The following is a 16,718-nucleotide window of genomic DNA, read 5'->3' on the forward strand; positions in this document are numbered from 1 at the left end:
TTGTTTGAGGACAGCCCCAGCCAGGTGCGGTGGCTCATGCCTGTAATCCTAACACTTGGGAGGCTGAGGCAGGAGGATTGCTTGAGCCCAGAAATTAGAGACCAGCCTGGGCAATATAGCAAGACCCCAACTCTACAAAAAACATTTTTTTTTAATTAAAAAAAGAACAGTCCCTTTGGGGACACCAGCCATCCAGTCACCTCTACAGACCCATAGAAGCCCCAGACCTGTGGCCAAGACTAGCTTGAGGCCCCCAGTGATCCTTGACTCAGCTTCAAGATCCTTCCGTTCCTCCTTAGGAAAATGCACAGTCCCAGGGATGCCTCTGAGGCAGGTGGCAGCTATCTTTCCATTGCTTAGGCAGGTAGAGAAAATATTTAATGATGACTTCCTGTCCTAAAGCAAAAACACCATCTTATAAAAGGGGAATTGGACTTTAAAGGTCATCTTGGGGCCAGGCACCATGGCTCACACCTGTAATCCCAGCACTTTGGGAGGAGGCTGAGGCGGGTGCATTCACTTGATGTCAGGCGTTCGAGACCAGCCCTGGTCAACATGGTGAAACCCATCTCTACCAAAAATACAAAAAATTAGCCAGGCGTGGTGGTGCATACCTGTAATCCCAGCTACTCAGGAGGCTGAGGCAGGAGAATTGCTTGAACCTGGGAGGTGGAGGGTGCAGTGAGCCAAGGTCGCGCCACTGCATTCCAGCCTGGTGACAGAGCGAGAAACTGCCTCAATAAATAAATAAATAAATAAATAAATAAAAATAGGCTTGGTGTGGTGGCTCACGCCTGTAATCCTAGCACTTTGGGAGGCCAAGCTGCGTGGATCACCTGAGGTCAGGAGTTCGAGACCAGGCTGGCTGACATGGTGAAACCCCATCTCTACTAAAAATACGCACACACACACACACACACACACACACAAATTAGCTGGGTGTGGTGGTGTGTGCCTGTAATCTCAGTTACTTGGGAGGCTGAGGGAGGAGAATTACTTGAACTAGGGAGGCGGAGGTTGCAGAGAGCCGAGATTGCGCCACTGCATTCCAGCCTGGGTGATGGAGCCAGACGGTCTCAAAATAAATAAATAGATACATAAATAAATAAAATAATAAAATAAAAAATAATGGTCATCTGGGTTTCATCTCCCTTCTTCCACTAGGGCTTTCCTACAGCAGCCCCACTGGGAGGTCATTCATGGTGATGGGGAGCTCACTACCTACCAGTTTCGTTGTTGAATGGCTTCGAACAAAGACAGTCCTTCCTCACACAAGAGGTCTGCCTCCCTTAGAGTCCTTGGGGCTTGTAGCTTTGCCTCTGGCCTCCTGTACTTGCATGAACCTCCTGTACTTGCACGATCACCTTTAGGCTGAGCAGGTCTGCCATCTGCCTGCCTCCTACCCTTGCACATGTGAAGCTCCTGGGCCTCACTTCATTTCTCATCTGATCACTGACAGGTCTGTCTGTCAGTGTCCCAGGTTACAGTGAGGAAGGGACAGAGGGGAGCAAAGGGGTTTGATCCCTTCCCTGTTTCGGACCTTAGATTTCTATCCACGTGGCAGGAATGACTACTGAACATTCTAGCTGCTGCAAGGAGCCAGGACGCTTGAATTTTGCATCCTTCAAAGCACAGAGTAAAGTCAAGGGCAGACTGTGGAGTACTGAGCTCACTTACCATCCCAGCCCACCCCAAGGTCTCCTTTTCAGACAAATACCTTCTAGATTCACTCATAGTAACAAACTTCCTAATCTGTCATCCCATCAAAGTGTGAACCTAACTCCTATATCCGACTGCTATTGAACAGCCCACTAAGGATGTCAGTGCATCCAAGAAAACCTCACCATTAATTCACCATTCATGTATTCAGTAAAAGTTTAACGAGCGGCTAAGTGCCATGCTCCATGCTGAGTGCTTGGATATGGCAGAGAGTGAGTCAGATACAGTTCCTGTACTCCAGGAGCTTTGGTTAAGTAGAGGCACAGTACTGAACGGTCAGCAGCATTGTATCATCACTGCTGGAGTGAGTCCCATGAACCACACATGCTCTGTTCTGTGAGAGGATCCAAGAGTGACCTATCCATCTGAGATCAGAGACGCCAAGGGCTGAGTGGGCAGGGCAGGCTGTAGCCAAGTGGAACAGTGCTGCAGGTAGAGGAAACAGAATGTGTGAGAGCCATGAGGCAAGAAGAAGCTTCTCACATCTGAAGAACAGAGAAGCCATGTGGGCAAAGTGGGGCCAGGGAGCCGGGGAGGGCCATGACAGGAGTCTGGAATGGTCAGTGGGGGCTAAATAAGCCTTGATCTCTGCTCCCCTGACCCACATCCCAGCAACCTCCGGCAGTGGAATCCCAGGCACTGACCCCTCAGCGTTGTTTGCCTTCCCATGGAGGGTCTAGGTTCTGCTTCCTACATAGCTCTTGAATCCATCCCTGCCCCTCCACATCCCCCACTCTACCCTAGTCCTGGCCACTGTTGTCTCCAACCTGGCCACCTCAATAGTGTCCTGTCTCATATCCCTGGCTCTCCACCTGCCACTCCAAATCACTCTGCACGCAGCGTCCAGGACAAGCGTCCTAAAGAGCAAAGCTGACCAGGTCATCTTGCCCAAAACACTGTAATGGCGTCCACTGCCAACAGGAAGAAGCCCAACCTCCTTAGCCTGGTGTTCACACCCCTTCAACATCTGATCCCAACCCATTTTTCCAGCTTCACCTTCACCTTGCCCCACCCTGGACCTGCACTTCTTCAGTTCAACTGAACCCCTTGCACAATTTATTCTGTCTGCTGGCAATGCTGGGTCTCCCTTCTCTATCCCCCTACTCCCATCCTGTGAAACCTAGCTTAAACATTCCCTCTTCTGAAACCTTCCTAACTGCCTTTCACCAACAAGGTCATGACTGTTGTCACCCACCCTGAATGCCCCACTCGCATTGTGCCTTCTGTCTCCTCCATCGGTGTCTTCCCCCTGCACTTTGGTGGCCCTTGCTTATCCATCTGCTGACTAAGCTGCAAGCTGTCTGGGAAAAAGGACAATGTTTCAATTATCTCTATTGCCCTGGTGCCCAGTCCTGAGCATGGGACACAGTAGGTGCTCAATAAGTGTTGAGGCTAGGCATGGTGGCTCATGCCTGTAATCCCAGCACTTTGGGAGGCTAAGGCAGGAGGATGGCTTGAGGCCAGGAGTTTGAGACCAGCCTGGGCAATGTAGTGAGACCCCATCTCTACAAATTTTTTAAAAATTAGCCAGGCAGTGTGGCACGTGCCTTGTAGTACCAGCTATTCTGGAGGCTAAGGCAGAAAGATTGCTTGAGCCTGGGAGGTAGAAGCTACAGTAAGCTGTGATCACACCACTATACTCCAGCCTGGGTGACAGAGCGAGACCCTGTCTCAAAAAAATGTTGCGTGACAGATCAAAGAACGGGAAGAACACAGTGGGCCCAAGGGCAGAGATGGTGCCTGCTTTGGGAAAAGAGGAGGTAAGTGCTGATCCCTCCATGCCCCTGGGATGCCGTGAGTGCCCAAGAGAGCCCCCAGATACACACAGGCCCCAGGAGGCGTGGCCTGGGTCACAGTGCCTGTTGTGTCTCTGGCAAAGGGGTAAGGCTGCCACCCTCCAGCCTAAGCCAACCCCTCCTGCACTCTTTCCTCCTCTGGCTTCTCTGAGACATAGAGAGGTACAGGAGAGAGCTCCGGACCAGGAGTGAGGCAATCTGGGTTTGTGTGTTCATGCAACAAATACTTATGAAGTATCTACCATATTCTGTGCACTGTTCTGAGCCACCAGGGGGTCAGCTATAAATAAGATGGAGAAAGTCCCTGTCTTAAGGAGCTTACATTCTAGTGGGGTGATAGACAACAAAGAAAGACAACAATAAACACATGACATGTGATGTGGAAGAGAAATCAAGTGGCCAAGAGGAGAGTGACAAAGGAGAGGCTTCTCTTTGAATAGTAGCACATGAGCAGAGAAGAAACGAGTCCTGCAGAGGTGGCGGGGGAAGAGCCTGCCAAGCAGAGGAACTGCAAGTGCAAAAGCCTTGACTTGAGAACAGGGTTGGCAGCTACAACACCAAGGAGTCCAGTAGAGCCAGAATGAAAAGAACAAGGAAGTCAGTGGCGGGAGGTGAGGGCCACGTTGTACACTCAGCTCCCAGCCCAGCTACCCGTTTCGTAGGTGAGCTTAGGTGCATCCCTTCCCCTCTTTGGGCCTGCACATGTTCTTCCATCTCCCATGTTGGGTTCACCAATTTGTACCACCAGCAGCCTGACTCCCAGGGCACCTGTGAGGGCCCTGGAGAGGAGAATGTGAGATGAGATGTGTGTAGCTGCTGTGATACCAAGGAAAGGGTTTAAGTGGGGATTCCTGGAAGCAGAGGAGAGGCCAAGACCTAAATGCCCTGGGCACCTGCACAGGTCCTGGAATCAATACAATCAGGACACAGATGACCTAAAACAGGGCTCAGGCAGGAAAGCTGGGCAATTCCTGCATCTTCTGCCCCAGGTCAGAGTGAAAACCTGGGTCCTGTGCCTTGGCTGGGCCAACACTCCCCAGCCTCACCCAGCAGCCTTCATGCCATCTGCTTAGATTGGCCTGGTGCCCAGCTCCTTGAGGAAAACAGCCACTCCTTGATGACGGCAATGCTGGATCCATCAGGTCTGAGTCATGGGTTCTGCTGATGGGTGGTGGGGACAGAGGCCTTGTTTAGCTTAAGGTGGGGGAGCTGAGCTCCAGCAGAGCTTGGGCCTGCCAGATGGCATGGCCAGCATGGCCAGTTTGCCCTGGGACCACCTTCCCTGGCCTCCAGCTCACATCCTGCTCCACCCTTCCTCCAGCCCAAAGTGCCCCCACCTGCCTGGAAACCTGTGTGAGCTACCCAGGTGTGGGCATCCCCTCCAGGGAGACCTGGTCTGGACTGAGCCAGCTCCACAGCCTGTCCTGGGCCCCTCAGCCACCCAACTCCATGTCCCAGGTCTAGAGCCCACCTGCCCATTCCACTTGGTCCAGAGCTGTAGGGGGCAGGCAATGGGAGGACACTCCTTTAAGGAGAGGTTTCATCTACTTTTTTGGGATTTGACTCCAAGGAATGCTCAGTGATGAAATGAGCTGAAGTCATCCCTCCATGGGGGCATCCACTCTACCATTCAATGGACACTTATTGAGCACCTGTTGTGGGGCACCAGTCACTATGCCAGTCCCTGGGACTCCAGAGATGAGTGAGACTTGGACTCAAGGAGCTTGCAGTTCACCAGTGGTGGAGAGGTGGAATGGACTCTTGAGCAGGAATCTATAAAATGCTGTGGTGAGAGCTGTGATAGAAATAGTGATAGAGATATTCCTTCCACCCCATTATCCTATGGACCCCCTTCTCAATATGTCCAAAAGTCAACTTTCCATCTTCTGTCCACCCAGAGCTGCCCTACCTCCCAGTTCCCCCATCTGGGTGGACAGCACCACCATCATCCCACTGCCTTAGGCTAATCTGGGGACCATCCTGAGCTTCTCCTTCACCTCTACATTCCAGGAACCAGGTCTTACTGATTTCACCTCCTCACCACCTCTCATATCCATCACCTCCTCTATATTTCCCCTAGTTCAGCCTCTGCGATCTCTCACCTTCATTACTCATGCTGTTTCCCTGCCTCCAGTCTCACCTCCTCCAATCCATTCTGCTTCCAGAGCCATCTTTCTGAATGCAAAAATGACCACATCATCCCTCTGCCTAATATTATTCAATTACAGACAGTCAATTCAACTAAAGTTATTCAATCACAATGACTCAAGCATGAAAACCAAGCTCCTTGGTTTGTATGACATACAAGTTCTGCCATGACTGGTCCTCTGTTGGCCTCTCTAACTTCACCTCTGGCCACTTGAGCCTTCACCCCATCCGATAGAACCACCTGCAGGCTTTTACGCCTCCAAGCCTTTTCTTATGCTGTTCTTCCTGATTGGCGTGCCCCTCTATTACCTCCCCTTGGGCTCTCCTCTCAGACCCTCAGCCCACTCCAGTTTGAGGACCATGTTTGCACAGACATCTATCCCAGCAGCAGCTGTAATGTTTCATGACCTTATCTTGCTTATGTGACTATCTCTCATATTTCCTTAAAGAGAGGAACAGGGGGACATTTAAGTCACTTCATATCCCCAGTGCTCTGCCCAGGGCCTGGCATGTGTGTGTTGACTATTTGAATCCATCCTGCACTGGATGAAGTCTCAGGACAGTAAGGATGCCAGCTTCAGATGCTTGGTCTGCTGGACTGAGGGCTTGAGGAAGCTCTGAGGACAAGCTGGACTCTAGTGGGTCCACTGGGTCCAGCCAGTGACATCCTATGCTGTGTCCATATAGGTGGGAACAGAGGTGGCACTCTATTTCAAGGACCACATTTTCTACTAGCTCTTAGCCAACCTGGCTGGGGACCTAAGAACTTAGTATCTCCTCTAAGACCTGAGTGTGGTGCTTTGTCTCCATAAGCTACCCCAAGACCATCTGCTGAACTCACAGGAAACAGTTTCAGTGCCTATCTTCTCTCCTGGTGCATGGACTCTTGGCTTGATCACCTCCAACCATAAGGGATTATCATACAGACCCACCGAGGAGCGGGGCTGCGCAAGAGACCTGGTGTTCTGGGACCTTGTGCCATCCAAACATTTCCATTCATGGACATAACCAGTGGCTCAAGTCCTCTGAGCATACATACAAAAGAGCTTAGAACAAAGTCTCTTGATACCCCCTTCCGTTCCAGAGCTCTGATGGCCTTCAGAAAAATCAGATTATCACAGCCTGGTGCAACATGACACAACTCCAGACCACTATGAATTTTGATAGGGTCCTTGGGTTGCAAGCAACAGAAGTAGATTTTGGCAAACCTCAGCAGAATAATAATTTTCCAGAAGGATGTGGTGTTGTCTTAGGTTGGACTCACTTAGGGGCAGACCCTGAGAGAAGCACATTAGATTCCAAATCATTTTCTGGGAGGCAATCCCACGAAACACCTGCAGGAGAGTGGGAATAAGGAAGGCAGGGAAGGGAACTAATAATGTATGCATCGCTGAGGTTACCACTGGGGAAACTGGGCCTCAATCCAACCAGGGATGGCTGGGACACTGTGTGGCACACATGTCAGAGTTATCCCCACTGAGAGGTGAAGGAACTGGGGTATATATCCAGCAACTCCCAACAGTCGCTGATTGAGGGCTGCTGGAAGAGAGACCATTAACTCCCTGGCACTATTGGCTAGCTCCTTTCATGTCTCTGGGCTCTTAGAGAAAGCCTCCGGGCAAAGGATTGCAAGGGTTGCACAGGGAGGCCGCAGGTATGCACAAGAATGGGGAGTGGTAAACAGTGTGGGTGGGACACTGACAGTGCCTGCTACCACAGCTGCACAAAAAACTAGGTGACAAGCTGAAAAAACTATGCCCCAAAAGAACTGGGCTCAAAAAACCTAGAGTTATGTGTCCACATTCCGTTTTTTTGTTTTTTGTTTTAGAGACAAGGTCTTGCTCTGTTGCCCAGGCTGGAGTGCAGTGGTGAGATCACGGCTCAGTGCAGCCTTGACCTTCCTGGCTTAAGCGATCTTCTCTCCTCAGCCTCCCAAGTAGCTGGAACCACAGGTATGCATCACCATGCCCAGCTAATTTTTTATTTTTATTTTGTAGAGACAGGGTCTTCTTATGTCGCCCAGGCTGGTCTCGAGCTCCTGGGCTCGAGTGATCCTCCCAAAGTGCTGGCATTATAGGTGTGAGCACTGTGCCCAGCCCATGTCTACTTTCTGACCAGGGAAGGGAAGACATTTTTATGGACAGTCCCTTATTTGTATCCAATGAAGGTAAGTAGGTCTCCAAAGAAAACCTGGGATTCTATTACCGAAAGGAGGAATGTTGCTGGTCAGACAAAAGCCACAGATGTCACTAAACCTTCCCCACATGCTTACTTTGTTTTGTTTTGTTTTGTTTTGAGACAGAGTTTTGCTCTGTTGCACAGGCTGGAGTGCAGTGGCACGATCTCAGCTCACTGCAACCTCCGCCTCCCGGGTTCAAGGGATTCTCCCACCTCAGCCTCCCGAGTAGCTGGGATTATAGACGCGCACCACCACACCCAGCTAATTTTTGTATTTTAAGTAGAGACAGGGTTTCACCACGGCCACATGCTGATCTTTCACTTGTACGATGAATTCGCTCACAAGAGCCCAGGGCTTCATAAAGCTGGCCCAACAAGGGCCTCCTGATGGCTCCTGGACACAGGGGTGCCGTTGTCCAGAGTAACAGCTCCCAGACTCATGTTGGAGTCCTGAGTGCTGCCTCCCTTCTGGGCTGTGCCAGGGGTGGGCCAGGAGGCAGCCATGCCATCAGAACCTGGGCTCTGGAGTCTGGACACCTTGTCTGTGTGACCTTGGGTGTGTCATTGCACCTCTGAGCCTCAGTTGCTCACCTGTAATCAGGGCTACTTCATGTGGTTGTGTGGAATGTGTTCTGTTCATCTCCAGGGGGTGCCATTCCCCTTAGATTCCATGGGCCCTGTAGTGTGCACTTAACTGGAGTGGGGGCAGGTAAGGTATCCAGCAGCAAAGTTCAGAGGCCATGCAACCTGCCCAAAGGATCCTGGGGTGTGCTGGGGAGAACCAGAGTTTTGTTCACAATCTCCCACTCTCATACTTTTCTTTGGGGGGCTGTCATCATGCTCTCCCACTTATAGACAGGCTTACTGTTTGCTATTAGGGATGGGGAGGTATGGCTGCAGACCGCTTTTCCCAACTTTGTGAACTAAAGGAACAGAAGGGACTTTTCTCCTCTCCCCACAGCCTCCTTCAGTGTATAAAAACCCAAGAGGAGACTCTGATTGGGTTGGGTAAGTCATGTGCTCATCTCTTGAACCAATCAATGTGGCCTGGAAATTGGGCATCTGTGATGGGCCGGGCTGAGGTCACATGTACCCTATTGTTGCCAAAGGAACAGGATAAAATGATTAGCGATTTTGGAGCCTGGCAAATGGCACAGCCTCAGAGCCCAAAAGGCTAAAGTCTTCAGTCGGTTCCAGGAGCCCTGGAAATTCTTTCCTTTTCATGATGTTTCCTTTCCATATCCAAGGTGGCCCTGGTTGGTACCCACCCTCTTAAGGCAGACTCTCTTCCAGGCAGGCGCTTTCAACATGCCCATGGGCACTGGTCCAAGGCAGGCAAGGGAGAGGTCTAGTTCTCATGCTCAAAGGCGCCCAGTAAATATTTGCGGTGAGTCAGTGCGTTGACAGGTGAGGCCTCAGGGCTTGTCTGCCCCTCCCTGGTGATTGTCTCCACCTGACCCTCAAGCTGCCCGAAGATCTCTGCTGCCCTCTCCCTGTGGTGGGTGTGATCTGGGCATGGTCTCCTGCCCAGGGTCTCCTGCCCACCTCTTTCTTCACAGCCTCGAGGAGAGGTCCTTAGATCCGCACAAGGAGTTCCCCCTCTTAGCCTTTTAACCTGGCCTTATAATTCTATCCATTTTACAGACGAGAAAATTAAGGCTCAGAAAGATTAAATGACAGTTTCGAAGTTTCCAGCATTGTAAGTGGCAGAGCCGGCATTCAAACCAATATCTGATTTTAAATCTCAGACTCTTACCAGATTCCTCTGCCCACCATAGATTCTGGTTTCAAATACATACACCCAGAAGCCCATCCTGGCCCAGTAACTGAAATAGCAGGAGCTGAAAGAGCCGCATAATTTGAAGTGAGTTTCGTGGAAAATTCTGTGGTCCAGCCTTGGCAGGAAGTTGCCAAAATAGTCAAGTGTGGACCACAGGTGGAACCTCCTTGCATCTGGGCCCAGCTAAGGTCTAGAGGTCCCTGAATATAGACCCTCTCCAAAAGGCAGTCATTCCAGGGGGTCCAGGCAGAAGGTGGGAGGAGCTGCCACACATGCCCCACGGCACTTATAGGTTCAGCAGGCAGGACCCACGTGACCCCAGCTTGGCATCTTCCCAGACACAGCCACTGGCAGTATCTATGACCAGGCTGAATTTAGACACGGGGTCCAAAATACTGCTACTCATCCCGCCACCGACCCCAGCAACCTGCACCCTCCTCACCAACATTCGCATAGTACCTGTGCTGTCCTCGGCATTGTTCAGAGGGTACACCACTCCCTTTGCAGAACCTCTCCCGTCTGGCCCTCAAGGCCAGCCTCCCCCTCCCTTTATGGTGAATGGGGTATGGGCATGGAGTCTCCTGCCGTCTCTCCTCTTCCCTCCCAGATATGAAAAGAAGTCTTTGGACCCTCACCAGGAGTTCCTCCTCCTGATATGTCCAGCCTTAGGGTCTTCTGCTGTCCCTTTCTGAGAATCTGTGCTTGCTGGGAACCCAGGACAGCTCCAAGGAGAGGAAGGACTGAAGGAAGGGGCAGTGTGGTTTGGAGAAAGATCCCAGATTCAGGAATACAACAGAACCGGGTTTGAACCCTCATTTGGCCACTCACTCACTGTGATAGGCAGACCGATGCTCCCATCCCCCCAAATACCTACCTCCTTATCCCCCAAACCTGTGAATATGTTACCTCACATGACAAAAGGGATTCTGCATCTGTGATCAAAGGAAGGATCCTGAAATGGGGAGGTTATCCTGGGTTACCTGGGTGAGCTTGGGCCATAAATTTCTCATAAGAGGGAGGAGGGAGAGTCAAAGAAGGAGCTGGGATGATGAAAGCAGAGTGGGGGGTGATGCAGGCCTGGATCCCAGGGTTAGAGGCAGCCTCAAGAAGCTGGCAAGGGCAAGGGACGTTTTCTCCCATAGGGCCCCCAGAGGGAGAGCAAGCCTGTGCCCCATTTCTGACTCTGACCCCCGAGTGGAACAGAATGCATTGATGTTGTTTGAAGCCTCTGCGTTTGTGGTAATTTGTGACTGCAGCCATGGGGTGTGAATCCACAAGTTCTGTGACCTCAAGCAAATTCCTTAACCGGAGAGCCCACATTCCCTCATGGGGTGAGGGTGCCGTGGCTCATGCCTATAATCCCAGCATTTTTGGGAGGCTGAAGTGAGAGGATTGCTCGATCCCAGGAGTTTGTGATCAGCCTGGGCAATATAGCGAGATCTCGTCTTGACAAAAAATTGTAAAATTAGCCAGGCATGGTAGCACACGCCTCTAGTCCCAGGTACTTGGGAGGCTGAGGTGGGAGGATCAATTGAGCCTGGAGGTGGAGGCTGCAGTGAGCACCACTGCACTTCTGCCTGGCCTACAGAGTGAGACCCTGTCTCAAAAATGACAACAACAACAATAATAACGCCTACCTTGAAGTGTTGTATTAAAAAGTATATATTAGGGCTGGGTGCGGTGGCTCACACCTGTAATCTTAGCACTTTGGGAGGCCAAGGCGGGCATATCACTTGAGGTCAGGAGTTCGAAACCAGCCTAGCCAACATGGTGAAACCTCGTCTCTACTAAAAATACAAAAAAAAATTAGCCTGGCATGGTGGCGGGTGCCTGTAATCCCAGCTACTCAGGAGGCTGAGGCAGGAGAATCGCTTGAACTCCGGAAGGGGAGGTTGCAGTGAGCCGAGATTGCGTCACCATGCTCTAGCCTCGGTGACAGAGTAAGACTCTGTCTCCAAAAAAAAAAAAAAAATTAAACGCCTTGCTCATAACAAAACTTAATACATGATGCCGTTATGAAAATGAGGAAGAGAGAGGTGAGGAGAAACAGAAAGAGGAAGAGGGAAGAGAGAAGTTGGGTGGTGAAGCTACAGCCAGCCCCATGTTCTGGGCAGCCCCAGGCAATGCGGGGCCCATGGAAACCTGCCCATCTCTTCACCTGGCTTTCATTCATTTTGACTTCAGGACACTCTTATCCCCCTTAGAAGGGTCAGGGCCAACCTCTACTAATAGACCCCTGTGAAAGCTTTCCCTACTGAATGAAGAACTGCAGTAAAAAACAGGTATAAGAGCCTGCCCCAGTATACGCCTCTGGCACTCCTGTGGCTCCACGCCACCAATGCACAGCAGCAGATTTGTCTTTCCGCCTTTTTAACTTTCCAGGCTTGAACAACAGTAGCCTATGCAGAAATGTGCAAGTCACAAGCTGAATCCTTCTTTTGTGAAGGAATTGAGCTGGTGACCTGAGAGAGCTGGGGGTGTGTGTGTGTGTGTGTGTGTGTGTGTGTGTGTGATTTCCAATTGCCTCCAATTTCTCCACATTCTCAACATTTTAACATTCTAGTGAGTGTAAAGTGATATCTCATTGTGGTTTTAGCTTGCATTTTCCTGAAAACTAATAATGGTGGGCACTTTTTCCTGTACTATATAGCTACTTATATATATCCGAATGTTGATTCACGACTTTTTGCCTATTTAGATAAGTTGGGTTGTTCATCTTTTTATTGCTGATACAAATACATTGTTGGTGGATGTGTAAAATGATACAACTTATTTGGAGAATTGTTTTTCGCAATTAAAAAAATTACACATCCATCCATGCTATGACCTTGCAATTCCATCCACAGTAAATAAAAAGCATATGTCTACACAAAGCCTTATTCATAAATATTCATAGAAGCTTTATTTGTATTAGGCAATAAGTGGAAATGATCCAAATGTCAGTCAGATGGTGCACAGATAGACCAACTGGAATACAGCTATGCAATAGAATACCACCTGGCAATAAAAATGAATTAACTATTGATACGTGCTACAACATGACTGAATCTCTAAAACATTATGATTCCTGAAAGAAGGCAAACACAAAAGAGTATGCACTGTATAATTCTGTATAATTCCACATATGTAAGTTCTACAACAGGGGAAGCTAATTGTGGTGACAGAGGCGGATCAGTTGTTGCTTTCAGGGTAGGGCATGGGGAGAGTAGGAGGGAACCTTCTGGGGCGGTGGAAATACTGTATATATTATTTAGAGTAGGGATTACACTGGGGTATACAGTTGTCGAAAAAATCATCAAATTAAGATCTGTGCATTTCATTGTATGTAAATGTTATCTTGTTAAAAACAAAACTGAATTATGCCACAAATTTGAAGTGCTACCACCAGGTGGCACTGATGCGTAATTTCCAAGAGTTCAACTGTAAAGTTTATGCAGTGACTAAGACTCATAAATCATTCTATTTGCAAGTGTTCTCAAAAGCATGTGGCATTGTTTTGTGGGTATTTTTCATTTCAAAAAATAGTATTGTGCTGGAGGCCTCCTTCTGTTCCTTTCTTCTTTTTTCCCCCATTCAGCATTGTGGAGTTTTGGCGTTTTTTGCTCTTGTTTATTTGTTTTTTGTAGAGACAGGGTCTCACCATCTTGCTCAGGCTGGTTTCATACTCCTGGGCTCAAGCAACCCTTCTGTCTCAGCCTCCCAAAGTGTTGGGATTACAGGCTTGAGCCACTGCACCTGGACAGAGCCGTGTTTTAAAGATTTCTTGACCTTTTGTGTGTATCTAATTCATTGCTTGTTACTGTGGTAGAATATTCTGTAGTGTGCTTATGTCACATTTTACTTACATTCATTTCCCCAATGATGAATGCCTCATTGCATCCAGCTCTCCAGCCATCACAAATAACTTGGTGATAAAATATCCTCTTATGGCCAGGCACAGTAGTTCACGCCTATAATCCACCCCCCCAGACTTTGGAAGGCCGAGGCGGGTGGATCACCTGAGGTCGGGAGTTCGAGACCAGCCTGACCAACATGGAGAAACCCCATCTCTACTAAAAACACAAAATTAGCCGGGCATGGTGGTGCATACCTATAATCTCAGCTACTTGGGAGGTTGAGGCAGGAGAATCGCTTGAACCCACGAGGTGGAGGTTGCGGTGAGCCGAGATCGCACCATTGCACTCCAGCCTGGGCAACAAGAGCGAAACTTTGTCTCAAAAAAAAAAAAAAATCCTCTTACATGTCTCTTTATGGAGTTGTGTGAGAATCTCTTTAATTATATAGCCAGTAGTGGGATCCTCCCCATCCCTACTCATAATATTTATTTATTTGTAGCATTTTATCCCCTTCTACTTAATACATTTCCTCCAGAATTGGTCATTATCTTGGGTGAAATAAGCCAGTCCCAAAAAAGATAAACGTAGCATGTTCTCACATATGTGGGAGCCAAAAAAAATGTGATTACATTGAGGTAAAGAGAGGAAATACGGAGAACAGAGACTGAGAAGAATGAATGGAAGAGATGGGAAAGGATGAAGAGAACTGGGTTAAAGTGTACAAACAGTTAGATAGAAGGAATACATTCATTGCTTGATAGCAGAGTAGGGTGACTATAGTTAAACAAAAATGTACTGTACTTGGGTGATGGACAGCCTAAATACCTTGACTTGATCACTATACATTATATATATATGTAACGAGATTTCACATGTACCCCATAAATTTTTACAATTTTTACAAATAAAAAGATGCATCATAAAAAATTTCCTTCAAAATCTTCGTGCTAAAAGTTATTAAATATATTTAAGCAATGTCCTAAACTTTTAAATTGAAGGGAATATTTGCTGTGAATCCTTTTACTTCTCTCTTTGCAAAATAGCAAGTGTTGTTTGAGATGTGTTTTAAATTTACAAAATAGTATTGCTGACTAAGATTTGGATGTCCTTTTTTTTTTTTTTCATTCTCAAAGGAGGTGACCAAATTGTTAATCTGGATTTTTTTATACTGAATAAATTTCTCCCAATTTTTTTGTGGTATAGCAACTGAATTTGTGCACCATTGTAAATTGTAAATTAAAGCTGATATTTAAAAACAACTTTTAAGGCAAAGTTTCCCAATGGTGGCACTACTGACATTTGGGACCTAATATTTCTTTGTTGTAAGGGGCTGCCCTGTGCCTTGTAGGAGGTTTAGCAGCATCTCTGGCTACTACCCACTAGATGCCAGTAGCACCTCTTTTCAGTTGTGACAACCAAAAATGTCCCCAGACCTTGTCAAATGTCCAATGGGAGACCAAAATTCACTCCAGCTGAGAATGACTGTTTTAAGATAAATGAAGTCTGGGATTCACTGGGGTCTTTTTCTAGATGTTTCCTTTCTTTAATCAGTTCATTTCAATCCCAATCTCGGCTATAGACTTGTATTACATGGCCCTTTAAAAAAAAATCCTCCCCTGCTTTCTAGCTGGAATAAAGCTCCTCCTGGAGACACTTTATCTCCAGATACTTTCTGGAGTCCTTTGTCTTTTAGCGGACTGAGCATCAACAGGCTTCCATGTTCGCTTCTCTCTAGGTTTCCTAACCTCCCCCTCTCAGCCACTGCAGAGGTCAGAGGAGGAAGACAGAGTCAGAATTTCTCCTGTGCTCCCCTCCCAGAGGAACCCAGAAGAGCAGAGAGAGCCCCACAGCAGTGTGATAAGAACTCCAAAGAAGTGGGGCGTGGTGGCTCATACCTGTAATCCCAGCACTTTGGGAAGCCGAGGCAGGCAGATCACCAGAGGTTGAGAGTTTGAGACCAGCCTGGCCAACACGGTGAAACCCCATCTCTACTAAAAACACAAATTAGCCGGGCGTGGTGGCGGGCTACTTGGGAGGCTGAGGCAGGAGAATTGCTTGAACCCGGGAGGCGGAGGTTGCAGTGAGCCGAGATCGTGTCATTGCACTCCAGCCTGGGTGACAGAGCGAGACTCCATCTTAAAAACAAACAAATGAACAACCACCACCCCCCAAACAAAACAAAATCTCAAAAACAAACAAACAAAAAACCCCCAAAACAAAACAAAACAAAACTCCAAAGTGGGACGACTCAGTCTGTGAAAGAAACATCCTCCTCTTCTTTTCAGTTCTGACATCCCTCTCCCCTCATCAAGTGTCTATTAATTCTCTAGACCTTTGTAACTTAATTATCTCCAAGACTTGAGTGAACACTAGAGTGCTCACTGTGCCCCTCACCTCTGTTCCTCGGCATCCTAGCCCTGCAAGGTGCTTCTCAAGAGGTATTCTCTATGGTCAACGAAGTGAGCAAAATGCTGCTCACTGGATCTCTCTCTGGGACACCGGCACTGACCACTAGTTTATTAAAGGCTGTGAGAAGCTTTTCAGGAGTCTATTTTTCATCCAGCATTTCTTGGATTAAGTGATTACAAAAGCTTCCCACTTCCCCCACCACATTTAGCAAATATCTGTTAACATCCCTCTGAATTGGTGTCAGAATTGGTGTCCCAAGGAACACGGTTTCGGAAATGTCTTAAATATTAACAACCTTCCAGCCTGGCCAACATGGGGAAATCCCGTCTCTACTAAAAATACAAAAAAAATTAGCTGGGCGTGGTGGTGCGTGCCTGTAGTCCCAGCTACTCAGGAGGCTGAGGCAGAAGAATTGCTTGAACCTGGGAGGCGGAGGTTGCAGTGAGCTGAGATTGTGCCACTGTACTACAGCCTGGGTGACACAGTGACACTCCATCTCAAAATATATATGTACATATTAATAACCTATACCTTTTGCAAATCACCTTCAAATGCCATTAATTTGTTCATTAATTTGCTCAAACAAACTGCTGAGCATCCACCATGCTAGGGAGTACGGCTACAAAGACTACGTGTCCCAGCAGCCCCCAGACTAGTCAGGGAGCAGATGTGGGCAGACTGTGCTGGCACCTGGGACAACGGCTGAGCCAGGTGTTCAGGAAATGATGGATGAAGTGATTAATTCTGACATCAGCACTCTGATAATCTTCACAGAACAAGCAAGACCTCATCTGAGCCTAGAATATAAGCCTGGGTCCCTTCCATCTTTGCAGTATCAGGAGCTTGTTAGAA

Source organism: Pan troglodytes, chromosome 11, assembly GCF_028858775.2.
Source record: "Pan troglodytes isolate AG18354 chromosome 11, NHGRI_mPanTro3-v2.0_pri, whole genome shotgun sequence".
NCBI classification, from domain to species: Eukaryota; Metazoa; Chordata; class Mammalia; order Primates; family Hominidae; genus Pan; species Pan troglodytes.